Source organism: Oculina patagonica, chromosome 12 (assembly GCF_052425735.1).
Source record: "Oculina patagonica isolate OP01 chromosome 12, crgOcupat, whole genome shotgun sequence".
NCBI lineage: Eukaryota > Metazoa > Cnidaria > Anthozoa > Scleractinia > Oculinidae > Oculina > Oculina patagonica.
In genome coordinates, this window is record NC_135769.1 from 26,570,275 (window position 1) to 26,580,892 (window position 10,618).

Genomic DNA, 10,618 nt, shown 5'->3' on the forward strand with positions numbered 1-10,618 from the left:
ACTGCTATGTCAAAGTAACAATGCGCTTATGCAATGTAATATACCTGTGACATATCCAACGCAGTTAGATAAAGCGTGACAAGTGCGCGTGACAGCTCCAATTGTTGTTGTTTCTTGTTTTATTGACGCTTGTTTTAAGCATTTCTTAAAAATGAAAAGCTAACTTAAGATACGGAAGTCTTCATTGTCTCTTTTTCTACTATAAACAGGCTTCAGCAAGGCCAAAAGGTGTCTACCTTTTGAAAATCCACGGTTAACCACGGTTAACCACGGTTAACCATCAGTAAACAAAGAACATTCCTGATCCTTTCTAGACTGATGGTTAACCGTGGTTAACCGTGGTTAATCGTTCAAATTTACACATTTTCGCCAATTGTGTGGCCAAGAAACATTCTAGCGATATATTTTTGACAAAAAGTCGTTTATCTCTGATTTTCTTAGGGAATTTCAGCGACAAATAGGAGTATTTCCTAGCCTCACGATATGGTAGATCTTGTTAAACATTAATCTCAACCACCCAGGAATTTGGTTTCGCGCTCTGGAGAACGAGTATTGCTGCTTTTTCTTAAAATTAGCCGGCTGCTTTGTAACAATGAAACGAACATAGTTAACTGGAGTATCACTGCAGAGGCCTCGCTTAACACTTTTAAACAACAAAATGGATAATACGACCCTAGATAGTCACGCGCTAAGAACCACGCACGGGATCTGAACCCGTTTTGTCTTTGTTTTCTCAACTGAAGACATTATTTTTTACTTCAAATAATCAAAACTACCCTCATGCCACACATTTAGCGCGCTTTCTAGAAAAAATCCTGTTAGAGCTAAGATAGGTAACGGGTATCCTTTCTTTTCACTCAAATAGACCTCAGACAATCTTTGACAAAAGTAGTTGACACATTAACTTCGCTCTGCGGTTTTTATGACAAATTTAACACTAGTTTTTAAATTTCATGACTGTCTGCTAAAATACCCCCCTCCCCCCCATCCAATGTTGTAAAATGGTAGCAAAGGACTTCTGGAAACAAACTACAACATTGATTGGGGGGAAGGGGGTTGGAAAGGTGGGGCAAAAGGATGGAATTGGTCCATATAACAAAAAATAAGGGCGTAAATTAACAATGGGTCAACACTTTTGTCAATGATTGTCTGAGGTGCAAAACGGAATATATCTTAAGAACAGTGCGTAATGATTAATCGGTTATAACATAAATTTATTTCAACCATCTGTTGTTTTCAATTGTCCAATCGGCATTGATGCTGTATCAATTGGTTTCTAATTACAGGCCATTAACGAATTTGACGATAACGCAATCAAAGGGTCAAAAATGGAATAAATTGAGGCAAAATGTTTACCGCTGCTAATATTGATGAAGAAACTCCTGCATTTACCTGCTTATTTCCGATGTGAAAATGGTTTAAAAAGAAGAAAATTATGTTGAACTAATGACACGTTTTCTAGCTTTTGGCATATAGCATAGAGGTGTCTGAAGACATTTAACTGCGGGGAGGTCACGCACGCAAATCATCGTTCGAGACGACCAAAGAAATATAAAGCCCGCGTTAACTGCCCATTTCATTTCCAAATGCCAGTTTATGGAATAATGAAAGAAATTTCACCGTTAGGCAAATAACTGCTATGTCAAAGTAACAATGCGCTTATGCAATGTAATATACCTTGTGACATATCCAACGCAGTTAGATAAAGCGTGACAAGTGCGCGTGACAGCTCCAATTGTTGTTGTTTCTTGTTTTATTGACGCTTGTTTTAAGCATTTCTTAAAAATGAAAAGCTAACTTAAGATACGGAAGTCTTCATTGTCTCTTTTTCTACTATAAACAGGCTTCAGCAAGGCCAAAAGGTGTCTACCTTTTGAAAATCCACGGTTAACCACGGTTAACCACGGTTAACCATCAGTAAACAAAGAACATTCCTGATCCTTTCTAGACTGATGGTTAACCGTGGTTAACCGTGGTTAATCGTTCAAATTTACACATTTTCGCCAATTGTGTGGCCAAGAAACATTCTAGCGATATATTTTTGACAAAAAGTCGTTTATCTCTGATTTTCTTAGGGAATTTCAGCGACAAATAGGAGTATTTCCTAGCCTCACGATATGGTAGATCTTGTTAAACATTAATCTCAACCACCCAGGAATTTGGTTTCGCGCTCTGGAGAACGAGTATTGCTGCTTTTTCTTAAAATTAGCCGGCTGCTTTGTAACAATGAAACGAACATAGTTAACTGGAGTATCACTGCAGAGGCCTCGCTTAACACTTTTAAACAACAAAATGGATAATACGACCCTAGATAGTCACGCGCTAAGAACCACGCACGGGATCTGAACCCGTTTTGTCTTTGTTTTCTCAACTGAAGACATTATTTTTTACTTCAAATAATCAAAACTACCCTCATGCCACACATTTAGCGCGCTTTCTAGAAAAAATCCTGTTAGAGCTAAGATAGGTAACGGGTATCCTTTCTTTTCACTCAAATAGACCTCAGACAATCTTTGACAAAAGTAGTTGACACATTAACTTCGCTCTGCGGTTTTTATGACAAATTTAACACTAGTTTTTAAATTTCATGACTGTCTGCTAAAATACCCCCTCCCCCCCATCCAATGTTGTAAAATGGTAGCAAAGGACTTCTGGAAACAAACTACAACATTGATTGGGGGGAAGGGGGTTGGAAAGGTGGGGCAAAAGGATGGAATTGGTCCATATAACAAAAAATAAGGGCGTAAATTAACAATGGGTCAACACTTTTGTCAATGATTGTCTGAGGTGCAAAACGGAATATATCTTAAGAACAGTGCGTAATGATTAATCGGTTATAACATAAATTTATTTCAACCATCTGTTGTTTTCAATTGTCCAATCGGCATTGATGCTGTATCAATTGGTTTCTAATTACAGGCCATTAACGAATTTGACGATAACGCAATCAAAGGGTCAAAAATGGAATAAATTGAGGCAAAATGTTTACCGCTGCTAATATTGATGAAGAAACTCCTGCATTTACCTGCTTATTTCCGATGTGAAAATGGTTTAAAAAGAAGAAAATTATGTTGAACTAATGACACGTTTTCTAGCTTTTGGCATATAGCATAGAGGTGTCTGAAGACATTTAACTGCGGGGAGGTCACGCACGCAAATCATCGTTCGAGACGACCAAAGAAATATAAAGCCCGCGTTAACTGCCCATTTCATTTCCAAATGCCAGTTTATGGAATAATGAAAGAAATTTCACCGTTAGGCAAATAACTGCTATGTCAAAGTAACAATGCGCTTATGCAATGTAATATACCTTGTGACATATCCAACGCAGTTAGATAAAGCGTGACAAGTGCGCGTGACAGCTCCAATTGTTGTTGTTTCTTGTTTTATTGACGCTTGTTTTAAGCATTTCTTAAAAATGAAAAGCTAACTTAAGATACGGAAGTCTTCATTGTCTCTTTTTCTACTATAAACAGGCTTCAGCAAGGCCAAAAGGTGTCTACCTTTTGAAAATCCACGGTTAACCACGGTTAACCACGGTTAACCATCAGTAAACAAAGAACATTCCTGATCCTTTCTAGACTGATGGTTAACCGTGGTTAACCGTGGTTAATCGTTCAAATTTACACATTTTCGCCAATTGTGTGGCCAAGAAACATTCTAGCGATATATTTTTGACAAAAAGTCGTTTATCTCTGATTTTCTTAGGGAATTTCAGCGACAAATAGGAGTATTTCCTAGCCTCACGATATGGTAGATCTTGTTAAACATTACCCTTGCAGGAATTCAGTATACTTTAAGTATACTTTTAGTATATTTAGTTTATACTTCTCAGTTGAAAAGTACAATTGAAGTATACTCCATTTATGCTTTGACAAAAAAAGTATAATTGAAGTATATTTTGCTAATGTACTTCATTTATACTTTTAATGTAAAATTATACTTCAATTATACTTCAAAATAAGTGGACATTGTCAGAAAGTGACTGTCTTACAAAAAGTATACTTTAAATATACTTTTTTCATGTCACCCTTGCATCAGGAGCGCGGTCAAAAGCACGGTAAGCCTGGCATAGCCCGGCCTGGCCAGGCTTTCCAGCCTTTATGCCACGCTTGTCAGGAAAGCGTGGCCTGGAAAAGCGTGGCAACCATGGCCAAGGCCGGGCTTTCATGGCCTCCCTGGCCATTAAAGCCCGGCTTTCCTGGCTATGAAAGTTTTGTGCCCCTTTATGCCGGACTTGCCAGGAAAGCGCGGCCCTTGAAAAGTATGGTAAGCTCGGCCAAAGCTGGGCTTTCATGCTCCCCTTGGCCACAAAAGCCTGGCTTTTCTTGTTTTAAAAGTTCCATGACCATTTTTTATAATGGCTTTCCTTATGGAAAACCAATGGTCAGAAGCCCCATTACTCTTGGCCATGAGGAGCACAGAAAAGACAAAATAGGGGTCAATAAAAATATTCAAAGTCAAGGAATAAGTGTCACATCAAAACTGTAGTTTTAGCAAAGGATAGATTCAGGATATATTTTCCGGTTTAATGTTAACAAGAAAAGGTTATCTTTATTTATTCTCTGTGACTGAATGGGCTGTTATGCTGCATGAAATGCTCATTTAAAATGGGAAATAAATTTTTAGCTTTCTGGGAGTTCCAAGAAATTCTTGGAGTTTCTAAGGAGCTTATTCTCAAATTAAATACTCATCTCCTTGGATTTCTGCCACTGAATTTTTGAAAATTCCAACCTCAAACACTTAAAATAAAAAATGAGCATTATTTCACAGCAAAAACATTGCTTACCGAGATTGAGATAACAAAGAATTTTAGACCGCGGAGTCCATTTTGCATTCTCACCAGTATCGCCTGCATCGCAAATGAAGTAAGGCTTTCCACCCTTCGAATTCTCGAAAACCTTGGCGGATAAACTGACCACTCGATGTGTGTTCCATTCTCACCATTTATTACTTTGTAAACCTTGAATACTTCACAAGAATGACATCACAACAAACAGAAAGCTTCGCTTGATTCCTGTGACTGCACGCGGCCATTTCCATTGAGACTGCAGTTCAACTCTCCAGCGGACTTTTGTTGAGAAACCAATCACGTTACGCAAATCATCCCATGTGACTTCCCACGTGACTATTGTCAGGTTGAATCGTTACTTTTGGCGCCCGTTCTGTTTTAAATTTATCTTTTGCTGTTGATCGCTCGTGAGAAAATGTTTTGTATTCTAAATTGTTACAGGAGCCAGTATATGTTATTTCGCTTACAGTATTTATAGAGAACAGGTTTTGCTTTGTAAATGGCGAATAGTGTGCTAAAACTTGTGATTTTTGGACCTGATCGAAGGCCTTGTTTATGGTGGAACGTCATGGCAGTCGAGCAGTCGTTTACAAAGTGCTTTGGTGAGTGAGAGTTCTACTTAGCTAATAATGTATTTCTCCAATAAAACCGGCTGGACGTTCATGGAACCGAAGGCCTGACATTTACAGAAGCATAACACTTTATTTGCTCGAACTGCATTTTAGCAGTTGGATGTACATTGCATGTTTATTGACATTCTTTCCGCCGTGTGTGTGACGTCCGTTACACGAATTTTTGCTTATAAATTTCGCTCAGGAATTGAAATAATCTCCAAACCGTTTACTGTAAGACTGTTGTAGATTGTGGATTTTTCACAGTGAATTTCCCAGGGAAATGTTATCCAACATTTCTTGTTGGCACTGATCTAATTGCAAGCTCAGTAAACTGTTCATAAAGTTCATGTGCACAGTTACTAAAATACTGAGAGGTTAATCGGGAATGCATTTAATTTTTTTTACAGGCTTAAAAGAAGACCGAGGAAACCTTAAACTGGACAATCTAGAGAGAACTGAACTTTTGCATTCATCTCATGCATCAGAAGACAGCTAGCAGCTAAGTCTGTTTCTTTCTAATGTCTGAGTCAGAAACCATTAGCCATAAGTTTTGAAGTGTTGAATTTATATGTCAATTCAAGGAATCTGTGTTAAGACATTGTTATGAATGCGCAAAGGAATTTAATGAAATTGTACACATTCGAAAAGTGTTGACCGAATAAAAAAATGTATGTTACAATGGAGTCAGAGAGTGTTTGCAAAAAGTTAATTTTCTGAGTTTATATCATGCTTATATTGTTTGGCCAGTCTGGCTAAAGCCTGGCTTTCAGGCCAAATCCTGACCCCGGTTTCCCTGGTCTGGCCAGGCCGGGCTTACCCTGTGGCCACGGCTTCCCCGGATTTTTTATCCCTTGGCTAGCTCGGCCAAACCCTGGCTTGTGGCCGCGCTCACCCCGGCTTTTAGGCCAGGCTTTGACCCCGGCTTTCCCCGGTCTGGCCGGGTTCCTGATGCAAACAAAATGAAATCTTATAATATTATTATACAACATACAAGCAATATTGTGTTATGCCATTGTATTTAAGAGTAAAAAAGAATGTACAACTGTAAATATTCAAGATAATATTCATAATTACACTGCAGAGTTTTGATTATTCAGCCCTTGTCATATCTATATGGTAATTTACAAGCATGCACTCCTTATGATAACAGTCTATCAGCACATGTCACAACGCTTTAACACTTGTCAGTGGAAATATCACATGTTAACAAGAAACGCAGGGGCAAACGATTAGTGCACTGGATTCCAAATCAAATGGTATGGGTTTTAGGGTTAGAATTTATGGACCAATTTACTTACATGGCAACCTAATAAATAAACAGATTGTATCTTGTTGGCATCTTAGTCATACTGTATTACGTTATGTCCGAGAAGTATACTTGAAGTATACTTGAAGTATACTTTATGTGGAGTATACTTCAACTGTACTTCTTGTGAAGTATACTTCAAGTATACTTTTTAAGTGACCAAAAGTATTGTACTTTAAGTATACTTCTGGTAGTATACTTAAAGTATACTTTAAGTACAAATGAAGTATACTTTTTTGTGTGTTTTACAGCCATTTAAAGTATACTTCAAATATACTGAATTCCTGCAAGGGTAATCTCAACCACCCAGGAATTTGGTTTCGCGCTCTGGAGAACGAGTATTGCTGCTTTTTCTTAAAATTAGCCGGCTGCTTTGTAACAATGAAACGAACATAGTTAACTGGAGTATCACTGCAGAGGCCTCGCTTAACACTTTTAAACAACAAAATGGATAATACGACCCTAGATAGTCACGCGCTAAGAACCACGCACGGGATCTGAACCCGTTTTGTCTTTGTTTTCTCAACTGAAGACATTATTTTTTACTTCAAATAATCAAAACTACCCTCATGCCACACATTTAGCGCGCTTTCTAGAAAAAATCCTGTTAGAGCTAAGATAGGTAACGGGTATCCTTTCTTTTCACTCAAATAGACCTCAGACAATCTTTGACAAAAGTAGTTGACACATTAACTTCGCTCTGCGGTTTTTATGACAAATTTAACACTAGTTTTTAAATTTCATGACTGTCTGCTAAAATACCCCCCTCCCCCCCATCCAATGTTGTAAAATGGTAGCAAAGGACTTCTGGAAACAAACTACAACATTGATTGGGGGGAAGGGGGTTGGAAAGGTGGGGCAAAAGGATGGAATTGGTCCATATAACAAAAAATAAGGGCGTAAATTAACAATGGGTCAACACTTTTGTCAATGATTGTCTGAGGTGCAAAACGGAATATATCTTAAGAACAGTGCGTAATGATTAATCGGTTATAACATAAATTTATTTCAACCATCTGTTGTTTTCAATTGTCCAATCGGCATTGATGCTGTATCAATTGGTTTCTAATTACAGGCCATTAACGAATTTGACGATAACGCAATCAAAGGGTCAAAAATGGAATAAATTGAGGCAAAATGTTTACCGCTGCTAATATTGATGAAGAAACTCCTGCATTTACCTGCTTATTTCCGATGTGAAAATGGTTTAAAAAGAAGAAAATTATGTTGAACTAATGACACGTTTTCTAGCTTTTGGCATATAGCATAGAGGTGTCTGAAGACATTTAACTGCGGGGAGGTCACGCACGCAAATCATCGTTCGAGACGACCAAAGAAATATAAAGCCCGCGTTAACTGCCCATTTCATTTCCAAATGCCAGTTTATGGAATAATGAAAGAAATTTCACCGTTAGGCAAATAACTGCTATGTCAAAGTAACAATGCGCTTATGCAATGTAATATACCTTGTGACATATCCAACGCAGTTAGATAAAGCGTGACAAGTGCGCGTGACAGCTCCAATTGTTGTTGTTTCTTGTTTTATTGACGCTTGTTTTAAGCATTTCTTAAAAATGAAAAGCTAACTTAAGATACGGAAGTCTTCATTGTCTCTTTTTCTACTATAAACAGGCTTCAGCAAGGCCAAAAGGTGTCTACCTTTTGAAAATCCACGGTTAACCACGGTTAACCACGGTTAACCATCAGTAAACAAAGAACATTCCTGATCCTTTCTAGACTGATGGTTAACCGTGGTTAACCGTGGTTAATCGTTCAAATTTACACATTTTCGCCAATTGTGTGGCCAAGAAACATTCTAGCGATATATTTTTGACAAAAAGTCGTTTATCTCTGATTTTCTTAGGGAATTTCAGCGACAAATAGGAGTATTTCCTAGCCTCACGATATGGTAGATCTTGTTAAACATTAATCTCAACCACCCAGGAATTTGGTTTCGCGCTCTGGAGAACGAGTATTGCTGCTTTTTCTTAAAATTAGCCGGCTGCTTTGTAACAATGAAACGAACATAGTTAACTGGAGTATCACTGCAGAGGCCTCGCTTAACACTTTTAAACAACAAAATGGATAATACGACCCTAGATAGTCACGCGCTAAGAACCACGCACGGGATCTGAACCCGTTTTGTCTTTGTTTTCTCAACTGAAGACATTATTTTTTACTTCAAATAATCAAAACTACCCTCATGCCACACATTTAGCGCGCTTTCTAGAAAAAATCCTGTTAGAGCTAAGATAGGTAACGGGTATCCTTTCTTTTCACTCAAATAGACCTCAGACAATCTTTGACAAAAGTAGTTGACACATTAACTTCGCTCTGCGGTTTTTATGACAAATTTAACACTAGTTTTTAAATTTCATGACTGTCTGCTAAAATACCCCCCTCCCCCCCATCCAATGTTGTAAAATGGTAGCAAAGGACTTCTGGAAACAAACTACAACATTGATTGGGGGGAAGGGGGTTGGAAAGGTGGGGCAAAAGGATGGAATTGGTCCATATAACAAAAAATAAGGGCGTAAATTAACAATGGGTCAACACTTTTGTCAATGATTGTCTGAGGTGCAAAACGGAATATATCTTAAGAACAGTGCGTAATGATTAATCGGTTATAACATAAATTTATTTCAACCATCTGTTGTTTTCAATTGTCCAATCGGCATTGATGCTGTATCAATTGGTTTCTAATTACAGGCCATTAACGAATTTGACGATAACGCAATCAAAGGGTCAAAAATGGAATAAATTGAGGCAAAATGTTTACCGCTGCTAATATTGATGAAGAAACTCCTGCATTTACCTGCTTATTTCCGATGTGAAAATGGTTTAAAAAGAAGAAAATTATGTTGAACTAATGACACGTTTTCTAGCTTTTGGCATATAGCATAGAGGTGTCTGAAGACATTTAACTGCGGGGAGGTCACGCACGCAAATCATCGTTCGAGACGACCAAAGAAATATAAAGCCCGCGTTAACTGCCCATTTCATTTCCAAATGCCAGTTTATGGAATAATGAAAGAAATTTCACCGTTAGGCAAATAACTGCTATGTCAAAGTAACAATGCGCTTATGCAATGTAATATACCTTGTGACATATCCAACGCAGTTAGATAAAGCGTGACAAGTGCGCGTGACAGCTCCAATTGTTGTTGTTTCTTGTTTTATTGACGCTTGTTTTAAGCATTTCTTAAAAATGAAAAGCTAACTTAAGATACGGAAGTCTTCATTGTCTCTTTTTCTACTATAAACAGGCTTCAGCAAGGCCAAAAGGTGTCTACCTTTTGAAAATCCACGGTTAACCACGGTTAACCACGGTTAACCATCAGTAAACAAAGAACATTCCTGATCCTTTCTAGACTGATGGTTAACCGTGGTTAACCGTGGTTAATCGTTCAAATTTACACATTTTCGCCAATTGTGTGGCCAAGAAACATTCTAGCGATATATTTTTGACAAAAAGTCGTTTATCTCTGATTTTCTTAGGGAATTTCAGCGACAAATAGGAGTATTTCCTAGCCTCACGATATGGTAGATCTTGTTAAACATTAATCTCAACCACCCAGGAATTTGGTTTCGCGCTCTGGAGAACGAGTATTGCTGCTTTTTCTTAAAATTAGCCGGCTGCTTTGTAACAATGAAACGAACATAGTTAACTGGAGTATCACTGCAGAGGCCTCGCTTAACACTTTTAAACAACAAAATGGATAATACGACCCTAGATAGTCACGCGCTAAGAACCACGCACGGGATCTGAACCCGTTTTGTCTTTGTTTTCTCAACTGAAGACATTATTTTTTACTTCAAATAATCAAAACTACCCTCATGCCACACATTTAGCGCGCTTTCTAGAAAAAATCCTGTTAGAGCTAAGATAGGTAACGGGTATCCTTT

The 10,618-nt window shown here is 38.0% G+C and overlaps 1 long non-coding RNA gene across 1 annotated transcript; it reads left to right on the plus strand.

Moving 5' to 3' along the window:
* The first annotated feature begins 4,757 nt into the window (after positions 1-4,757).
* LOC144632866 (uncharacterized) lies at positions 4,758-6,900 on the plus strand. Its single transcript, XR_013566959.1, has 2 exons — positions 4,758-5,394; positions 5,814-6,900. It is a non-coding gene; the product is annotated as an uncharacterized LOC144632866 (long non-coding RNA).
* Positions 6,901-10,618: the final 3,718 nt, after the last annotated feature.